The sequence below is a fragment of the Myotis nattereri genome (assembly GCF_964212035.1).
Source record: "Myotis nattereri genome assembly, chromosome: 8".
Taxonomy (NCBI): domain Eukaryota; kingdom Metazoa; phylum Chordata; class Mammalia; order Chiroptera; family Vespertilionidae; genus Myotis; species Myotis nattereri.
Window position 1 is genome coordinate 85,904,950 of NC_138083.1, and position 11,141 is coordinate 85,916,090.

Here is an 11,141-nt window from a genome sequence, read left to right on the forward strand (position 1 = left end):
TGCAACAATTCTGCGTTAGCAACTGATGATGACTGTCTCTTGATTTCTGCTCTATTTGAAAAGAATTTAGGCAAATCATCCTGGTTTAGGCAAATAAAGTCAAATCACTTAGTGCTATAAAGTCTTCATGTTCTCTGGTTAATTCTTACTTTTATTTTCCTCAAATGCCTATACCCTTTTCTTTTTGTTTTTAATTTAAGATATGAGAAGTATAAGTAACATCATTCCTAGCCATGGCATCCAAGGAGACTTTAGGTCTTAGTATCCCCTATGTCTAAAGAAATGGAAGTTTACTGCATTCTGCTTGGACCTTCATCTTTTGCCCCCCCCCCCCCCCCCCCCGCTTATTCCACCTTTTTCTCACACTCAGACCCACACATTTGACAAGATATGTGAAACCTGGAAGCATATCCCATCACCAAAAATGATCTGATGTTCACCAAATTCTTATAAAAGTGTCCCAGCTATTATTCTGTTCTCCTGTGTGTCTATGTGTGCTATATCCAGTTCACTGTACTTTAGCCATTTCTTAAGAGCTTCTCATGAATGAAAAGATTGTCTAGAACAGTGATTCTCAACCTTCCTAATGCCACGACCCTTTAATACAGTTCCTCATGTTATGGTGACCCCCAACCATAAAATTATTTTTGTTTCTACTTCATAACTCTAATTTTGCTGCTGCTATGAATCATAATGTAAATATATGATATGCAGGATGTCTTTTCATTGTTACAAATTGAACACAATTAAAGCATAGTGATTAGTCACAAAAACAATATGTAATTATATATGTGTTTTCCGATGGTCTTAGGCGACCCCTGTGAAAGGGTCGTTCGACCCCCAAAGGGGTCGCGACCCACAGGTTGGCGACCCACAGGTTGAGAACCGCTGGTCTAGAAACTTCTTGGGCCCTCCCAACACAGGGGACCATCTGGCTAGTAGAGGATAATCTTTGAGTCAGGGTGGAATCAGTTTCCCCCTTGCTATGAGCTAGGCACTGGCTGTATATTTTGACACTGGCAATATATTTTATGTGCATTGCATTGTTCATTAGTCAGTTAATTCTCACGTGATCTTGGTTCCCTTAGATCCAATTTCAACGTTAATCTTCTATAGAAAAAAGTTTAAGCAAAACCAAACCAAACAAAACCCCTCATAGACACAGACAACATGGTGATTACCAAAGGGAAAAGGGGTGAGGAGAGGAAGAAGAGGGTAATGTGGGGGATAAATGATGATGAAAGAAAACTTGACCTGGGGTGGCGAACACACAATATAATATGCAGATGATGTTTTATAGCATCGTACACCTGAAACATGTTATTTTATTAACCAATGTCACCCCAATAGATTTTTAAAAAGTCATTATTCATGGATCTTCACGCAGGAAAGCTGGATGCCTGGATACAGTTTTTGAAGTCATAAAATAACTTTGTTTTGAGTTACTTGATCTATAAAATTAAAAAAAAAATTATGACAGCAAAGAATTTTCCAAAGGATTGGTATCTCAGTCCCCTTATTTTCAGATGATGAAATATAAAATTTGTGGACAGACCCATTTGGTTGTACACAAATGAATTTAATCTAAAATTAGAATTGAATATGGAGGTTGAGAATTCCACAAAGTGATAACTATGGCTTATTTAGTAACTATAACTTCTTTGGATTATTTAGAGTCATTGCAGCAGGGGAGGAATCTTAATATATGAAAACTAGAGGCCCAGTGCACGAAATACATGCACTCGGGGCGGTCCCTCAGCCCAGCCTGTGCCCTTTCACGGTCCGGTCCAGGAGCCCTCAAGGGATGTCCAGTGTGCTCGCCAGCTGTGAAGCCCAGCTCAGGACTTCTGGCTGATTGGTGCTCCCCTGTGGAAGCTCACTGACTACCAGGGGGCAGCTCCTGCATTGAGTGTCTGCCCCCTGGTGGTCAGTGCTTGTCATAGTGACCAGTCTTCTGCTGTTCAGTCAATTTGCATATTAGATTTTTATTATATAAGGATTACAATAGATCATTAGGACATAGACTTCAATTGTATTATTTTTCTAGTTGGCCACTGACCATGCCCTGAACACACTATGGCCTTTCTTTCCTCTGGAACTTCGCTAGCCTATTTCTTCCCATTGTGTGGGATTCCTTCCCAAATTAGGTCAAACCCATTGTGATTTCTCCATTTTTGGGGGAAAGGTAATTATTACTTTTTTATTACTTCTCTATTACACTTGCATTTGTTACCTAGGACTGCTAGTTACATGTTGTAAGGTCTCAGAAGACAAAGACTAGTTCTTTTCATCTCTCCATCCGCAATAACACCTAATACATAATGTGATTCTCTACAAATACTTGTTTGATTACTAGACTCCTCTATTGACATAAAAGAGAAGACCTCCTGTGCTTATGTATATTAACCTCAGGTCATATTACTAGGGACCAAGTTTCCCAATATTAGACATTATGGCGTGGTTTCTAAGAGCATTTCTCTGTGTTCCTGCAGTTATTTTGCAAAGCTACATTATCTCAACAGAGAGCTGATCCAGTGGTTCAGGCTATTATTTAAACAGTTATTAATTGAGCAGTGAAGTGTTCTGCTCACCTATGATTGTATAGGGAACTATAAATATATGTGCAGTTGTGTAATTATCTCCACCAACGCTACCCTTCAAAATGGCTAATTATCACAAACATATGAAATGTAAATGCTATCTCTACATGCTATTCAAAAGGACTCATGCAGGTCCTGTAATTCTATAAGAAATATGAACTGTGATTTCATCCCCTCAAATGTGTATTGTCTGGCATGTTACTTTCCCAGCAATTTGTATTCTGGCTTGCCCTCTGAGACTCCAAGGATTTGAGCTATAATTTCAATAACTAATTCCTGCTTTGGACACTAATTTCCAATAGTTAAGTTTCCTGAGCTGGAACCCTAGTCTTCCCATGACTGAATTCCTATACCCATTATATTCATTGCTTCAGAGTATTGGATCCAACTACTGTATGACTTAGGCAAAATTACTTAACCGTTTTTATTCTTTAAAATTAAGGTAATAGCAAATTTACATGGTTATTGTGCTAATTAAATAATGTAACATATATAATGCATGTCACATATGTTCAATATGTTTTCTTTCTACTTTCTGTCCTGATCCTGCCTACAATTTAACCTATTAGTCTTGATATGTCAGACCCCAACTTAATTCTCCTTTGCTGTTCCTTTGCTCTTACACCAAGTAGCCGGGATGGATGAGGCCACTGAAACATGGCAAATGATATAAAATAGTATGTATATGTACTAGTATATTTGAACAATGCTTATTATGTCATAGATGTTTTATTTTTGGAAAAGAAAGGGTACTATTGTGGCTGTAACATAGAAATCAGGCGGAAGAAAGATGTAAGGTGAGACTGGAAGGCTAAACAAAAACTAGATCATTTGGAGGTTGGGGAGCTCTAGTAAGAAGTTGTATTCCTCAAGATTCTTTCATTGATGTCTTTTCTCTGTTGCCTCCCTTATTTGGAGAATGTATCCTTTCTTGATATGTCAAACGCTGTCTCTGTGGTATATGAGTTGACCAAAATTTGCTATAGGATTCCAGAAATGTGCTTGTACTCGCTTTATGCACTGTCAGCTCCTTCCCCATGCTTTTCTGTTTCCCTCCAAGTCAATGAGCCCCTACCCAGAAACTTCCTATTTTTGAGTTTGTATAGACGTTGTGCTATAACTCCACAAAGGGAAAGATAACAGTTCTTGCCATCATATAGCTTACACTTTTTTTAAAAAAAATAATTATAGAAAAATCACATTTTAAAGTTTTTGCCTTACAGATTTTTTTAACCATTCATTCTCATCTTCTTTGCTGCTTCATCTCTCCAACCTTTAAGCTTTTGGCGTTTCCTAGGAGTTGCTACTTAGATCCCTTCTCTGGCTCTCAAATTTATATTATCAGTTTGGATCTCGGCTCTGAATTACAGGATGGTATGAATTACAATATGAGCCTCTCCTTGTCTTCTCTATTTGGATGTATAATGGGCATTTTGCTTATCACATATTTGGGGGCTTGAAAACTATGTCCACAAATGCTTTGACACTCCTCCCCCCTTTTTCTTGCAAGTGAACTGACCATAGTGACTCACTTCTAATGAATATAATTCTGAGAAAGTGATGTGGCATAAGTTCTAAGACTAATTTAGAAACGCTAATAAGGTAAATAGGCAACTGCCTGGCCAGCTCTCTAAGACACACATCTTGGGAGTCCTGAGTTGACATGTAAGAAGAATGGGTAACCTGAAGCTGCCGTACTATAGAGTCTATGATGAGACTGCACAGAGATAGCAGTGCATGAGGACCTCCAATCCTTCTAGCCCCCAAAATGTTTGAGTTTTTTCAGCATCAACTGCTACACAGTGAGAGAGCAAGCCTTCAGATGATTCTAGCCTCTTCCTTCAAGATTCTTAGCTGATGCCAAATGGAGCAAAGATGAGTTATTTCACTTGATCCCTGCCCAGACTACAGATTTGTGAGTGGTATAATTGGGGTGGCTGTATTATAAGCCGCTAAAATTTGAAATGCTCTGTTTTGCAGTTATCTTAACTAAAATAGTATCTGAAGTGAAGGTCTTGACATTCTCCTTCATGCCTGGTTATTGTTCAATCTTTCCACTTCAATTAATACCAAATCTGTCTTCCCACCTACTGAGGCCAAACTTTTGTCAACCTCAACTTTTTTCTTTCTCTCATACCCTTTATCTGGTCAGTCAGAATATTGTATCATCTTGACCTCCATAATGATCCAGAATGTGACTATTTTTCACCACTCCCACTGCCACCAGCACATCATTATTTTTTATATGGATTATGTGTGAATAGCCCCAGCTACTTACCCCTCCCTGGACCCCTGCCATTCACACATGGCTTTGCAGCTTCTCTCATCTAGAGGGGGAGAAGAGTTCCCTTCTCTTTGATTTTAAGTCCAGCATGCAATTTGCTTTTGTAAATGTGAGGCAAGTAGAGAAATCTTGCCTATTTCTCCTTGTTTTCTTGCTTGTCTTTGACTGGCTTAAGGTTAAGCCTGGGTTGTCTTGCTGGGAAATGAAAGACATGGGCACAGAGCCAAGTCACTCAAATTGAGTCCATTCCAGGTCAGCAAAGCTCCCTAGCCAGCCAACCTGCAGCTGACCACAGACATGAATGAACTCAGCTATGACCACAAGACTTCCCCAGCTGACTCACTGGTTCATGAGCAGTTACCCTTTAAGCCCGTGGGTTTTGTAGTTGATTTTATGTGGCATTTTTAGTGGCACGCGATAGCTTATACAGAAATTGAGGCTAAGAGTAATATGTTAAAATCTAAAATATGTCATTGACTTCATCTCTGGATATGGGCCACAGGCTAGGAAAATGTCTATGAAATTGTTATCGCAAATGGAAAAAATGGGCGCTATTCCATATAACTGGGAGAGTTGGGAGAGAAGTATCCTAGAAGATGGAAAATGTGATTTTTTTTTCTTTTTTGCTTGGGACAGAGATCTCAAGGCAAAAGTGAGAGTGTCAGCAGGCTTTTATTGCCTGTGTAAGATATATTACTTTAAGGAAAAGATAAACTATACAAAGAATTGGCTAGTTTGAAAATCAAACTTAAGGGATCATATATATTGAGTGCTTGAAAGTAAGTGCTCACCTGGGCAGTGTATCTCAGTGTTTAAGTGTCGACCTATGAACCAGGAGGTCACAGTTTGATTCTAAGTCAAGGCAAATGCCTAGGTTTGGGGCTTGATTCCCAAGTGGGGAGGCATGCAGGAGGCAGCCTAACAATGACTCTCTTTTATCATTGATGTTTCTATCACTCCCTTTCTCTCTGAAATCAATAAAAATATGTTAAAAAAGGAAGTGCTCAATAAATATTTATAGAACTATTTATTTACAATTTCAATAAGTATTATTAACAAGAGGTATAGAGCTCCATGAGAGTCTAGCACAAAAACAATGATCTCCTTAATCCACTCCCAGAGATATTTGAATTAGAATGGATGCTTCTAGAAGGCTTAATTATCACCATGAAAACACAGAAGTTCCCTGGCAGGAACTTCTGTTGTAGACTTCTTAGTTACTGGGAGGATAAGACACCCTTTCTGAAGTCATTCACACAATACTTGTTAGATATCTATGTACATATTTCCTGCTCATATATTCCTTTCAGGTTGTATTTCTCAGCCATACCACTATATCTGATTTGTTAAAAATATCCTTCCAGGAAGACATTAAAATCCAGAAATAAAAAGAGACCTTAAAATGGCTCTAGGTAATAGAGAATGATTTTCTTCCATTGTCTGCGATTCACAGAACGAGTTTTCTGTCTAAATACTGACCAAGGTTTGTTACCTATGCTGACCTGTAGGCTCAATTGGAAGTAGTTACTCACCTAGATTTTGGCCATTACCTTTTCCACATGTTAACTACTTCTCATATTTTCCCTCCTCCTGTTTGTTTTTCTTTTTCAACTTTCCAATTTACTAGCATAATTTTAATTCTGTTCTTGTCTCCAAAATGCCGCTTCCTTCTTGGCTGCTTGGTACAGTCTGCATCCTTGATGAGTCTGTGCAGGGAACAAGGCATCACTGGGCATTTCTGGGTCTAGGCCTGACCCCCAGCAGCATCAGCTAATATGTCCCTCAGGTTGGTCCTAATTCAACAGGAGACTTGTCCCTGGGGCCAAGCAATACCTATGAAATAATTATTTTTCCCCAGTTCTTCAAATACACATTTGTTAAGGAAAGAGCAATTTTAACAAGCATGGTCTCTGGGGAGGTAGTTTGAAAACTGCTTATTAGTGATTTTGCATTTGGCAGAAAGCTTTTTTAAGTGAACCTAAAGCTAGTGGAATCAATCCTACCTCCTGAGCAGACTCCCCAGTCTGCAGAAGAAGCCGTTTCAAAGCATACCTCCAATTTATAAACAGTACTCCTGCAGCTCCCATTGCTGGGATCTACTTTGAAGCTTGCCTCCCAAAATCATATTTTTCTATTAAGTAAAACTAAATATAAGTTATGCCTGTCACCCTCTCAACTTAGGAAAGGTTCCCTCGAGAACTGGAGAGTCAGAGGTCAGTAAAGAGTCCCTGCATGGAGGGTGTGAGGACACATTACCTGTCTAACGAGCACAGGCAGAGCTTCAACGTTGTAAAAAGTGAGGGGCCTTGAACAGCCATTGTGGGAGCCTGGACTCCTGCCTGAAGGGCTGGTTTTGTTTGCAATCTTACCACTTCTGTCTCTAGAATTTTCTTTTTTAAATCTCAGCAGTAATTCTCGCACAGGGCAAAAACGTCACTGCATAATGAAAAGTAAATGTCTCTCTCACCTTAGACCTTCAGGTCTTTCTCCAGAGACAAATAATGTTAAGAGTTTCTTACCTAGTTCCAAGAAACTTCCCAGGCATATGCAAGCACGTTGCCTTACTTTAACAAGATGAATGAGAGAAGACCATTTCCATAATGCTGCACCTTGTTTTAATCCTTTTAAAATCTTAAAAATCTTTCTATAATCAGTACATAGGGATGGACTGCCTACTAATAATGGCTATCAAGTATTTCATTGTCAGCATGTAATATACTTTAACTGATGGGCAGTTAAACTGTTTTAGTCTTTTGCAACTAGAAAAAATACAATAATAAAAATCATTGTATTTTCATATTTGAACACAATTGGTACTGTATATTTATGAGAAATTCACATTAGAAATTCCCATAGTTTAAAAGTCATATATGTATTTTAACAAATTGCTAGATGCTCCTAAGAGGTTACAGCAATTATATTCTCCCCAAAATGCATGAGACTACCAGGGTCCTCATACTTTCAGCAGCACTATTATTGTTTTTGAATACGATTAATGAAAATGGTCTTTCAGCTTCAACATGATTAATCCATTTGCATATTTACCCTTCTTTATAATAATCTTATTTTATCTGTCTTCATTAGTTTCTTTATTGGTAAAATCAGATGACAGTGACACCAAGCTTAAAATGTTTCTGTGAGGCTTAAATACATACAAATAAAGCACTCAGGACAGGGTCTGACATAGCACTTGGAAATTAATTGCCACTTATCATTGCTATTACTCATTATTATTATAATGGTTACCTTATATGCTTATGCACAGCTTATGTTTCTTTACATGTGAATAGTCTATTCTGCGCTTTGCTCATTTTCTTGTTGGATTATTGATATATTGTTATATTGATTTGTTCAGATCCTCTGCCCACTTTTTAATAGGATTTCTTTTTTTGCTATTGAGTTATATGAGCTCTTTATATTCTTTAGATATTAAATCCTTATCAAAAAATGCAGGCTTACCTCAAAGATATTGTAGGTTCAGTTCCAGACCAATGCAATAAAGTGAGCATCACAATAAAGTGAATCATAATCTTATTACTGGTGGAGGGTCTTGCTTTCAATTTGTAAAAAAGGCAACATCAACATTCAACACTGAAGTACAATAAAGCAAAGCACAATAAAGTAAGGGATACCTGTATATGATTTACAATATTTTCCCCCTATTTGATAGGCTGCCTTTCCTGTTGTTGATGGCTTCCTTTGCTGTGCAGAAGCTTTTTAGTTTAATGTAGTCCCACTTGTTTATTTTTACACTTGCTGCCTTTGCTTTCGGTGCCAAACTTAAAAAATCATTGCCAAACTTTCTGCCTATATGCTATTCTAGGAGGTTTATGGTTTTTGGTCTTACATTCAAGTTTTCAATCCATATTGCGTTATTTTGGTGCATGGTGTGAGTGGTCCAGTTTCATTTTTTTGCATATGGCTGTCTGGTCTTCCCAGCAACATCTCTTAAAGAGACTGTTCTTTTCCCATAGTATTTTCTTGGCTCTTTTGTTGTATGTTAATTGACCATAAAGGTGTTGGTGTATTTTTAGGCTCTTTGTTTTGTTTCATTAATCCATGTGTATTTTTTTCATGTCAGTACCATACTGTTTTGATTATTATTTTGTAATATAGTTTGAAATCAAGGAATGTGACGTCTCCAGCTTTGTTCTTTGTCATGATTGCTCTGGCTAGTCAGAGTCATGTGTGTCTATACAAATTTTAGAATTTTTTGTTCTATGTGTGTACATTTGTCATTGGAATTTTTTTTCTTTTTTTGCCATTAGAATTTTGATAAGAATTTCATCGAATCTATAGACTACTTTGGATACTATAAACATTTTATCAATATTATTTTTTTCAATCAATGAGCATGGGGTATCTCTCCACTTATTTTTGTCTTCACTTTCCTTCATCAATGTCTTATAGTTTTTAGGGTACAGGTCTTTTACCTCCTTTGTTAATTTTTTTCTGGGTACTTAATTATTTTGATACAATTATAAATGGGAATGTTTTCTTCATTTATCTTTTAGATAGTTTGCTATTAGTGTATAGAAATCTTAAGTTCACTCAGCGGGTTTATTTTTAACAGCAATGTTAATGGTTATATTTTAGTAACATTAATAATAGTACTTTTAGTAGTAGGCTATATTATTGTAGGATGAAGCAAATGAGTACATATTCTATGTAATTATAAACCAAGATTTTCAGGGTGAAAAATGTTATAATGAAATAAATGTAGTTAAAAATCCTTTTAGTGATAAGTATAGTTAGAAAAATAAATGCAAACTCATAATTTTTCAAATATGTTTTTCCTCACTTTGTCCACTGAAAAGGCTTGAAAGCAAAAGTATCCAGCAGCAATAAGTGAATCAGTACCCAAATCTTATTTCTAAAACCATTTCCAACTAAAAGAAAACAGAACTCCTTGAAAAATTGACTGATTTTAGGTTGTTCTAGTTATCTACTGCTGTGCAATAAATCACCCCAAAACTTAGTGATTTACAAAAAAACAACATCAATATGTCTCATGAATCTGCAATTTGGGCAGGACTCAGCAAGGACAACTTATCTCTCTGTTCCTTTCTGTGTTGGCTGGGGAAACTCACTACCTGGAAGCTAGAATCACTTGAAGGCCCACTCTCATGTTGGGCAAGGTATGCTGGGAAGACTCAGACAGCTGGGGCTAGAAGAGCTGGGGGCTAGACTAGCTGGAGCTCCTTGCGCATTTTTTTTTTTTACCTGCCTGTGGTTTCTGTAGCTTGGTGGCTTCAAGATAATTAGATTTTTCTTATATGTTAGCTTAGGACTCCTAAGGAATATGTCTCAAAAAAGAAAAAGCCATACATAAACTCCTTTCATGACCCAGGCTTGAAAGCATTATTTCTGTTTGATTTTATTTGTTAGAAGTGAGTCGTTAAGACTAGCTCATTCCCAAGGGGAAGGCAGCTAGAATCCATCTTTTGATGGCAGTATGTCAAAGAAGTTGTGAGTATGTTGGAAAAGCACCACACCGGTCTATGGAAAAACATAATGCTTATGCTGAAAATCAAGCTAGTGCTCAAAGACTAATGAAAAAATGTCAACAAGACGCAAGAGCTAGCTTAAGGATGCTCTTACTGACCAACTTTGGGACAATTTATGCTTCATGTGAATAACAAGTGTAATTAGTTATAACATTTGATTAAATAATAACCTCTGAGTCTATAATGATATTCAAAAGATAGAGGAGAGTTAGCAAAAGTTCTTTTTTATATGAATGCTGGCCAAGTCACATAGAAAGAAATGATAGAATTTGAATATCACTATTTTGGAAACTCCAGTGCAAGAAATGGTTTAGGCAAGGAACAAATGTGTATGTTAAACATACACAAATGTGTATGTTTATTGGGAAACTTTGTTTTCACATTGTGCCAAAGAATGAATCCAAGGTTACTTACAAATTATAAAGGGGGGAAGTATATCTTAACATGGAAAGATTTGGTTATTGCTGTTTTCACCAAGTGATCAAATTTGGCATCAGCAATGGTGAGACTCCTTGACCTTCTATAACCCTTTAATGCCCATGTTGTTGTGCCATATAAGGTATCAAGCATCTTCTGTTTGAGATATTTTTGTTTCTAATGATTAAGCCAAATTCAACCATGCCTCTTGTTCTGATGTTGAGTTTACAGAAATAAGAAAACAGTAGAGAAACAAATTAAAAGAAATCAAGAAAAAAAATCAAACATCCCAAATGTGAGATACCGCTAACAAATTTGCCTGGATTCTTCAAA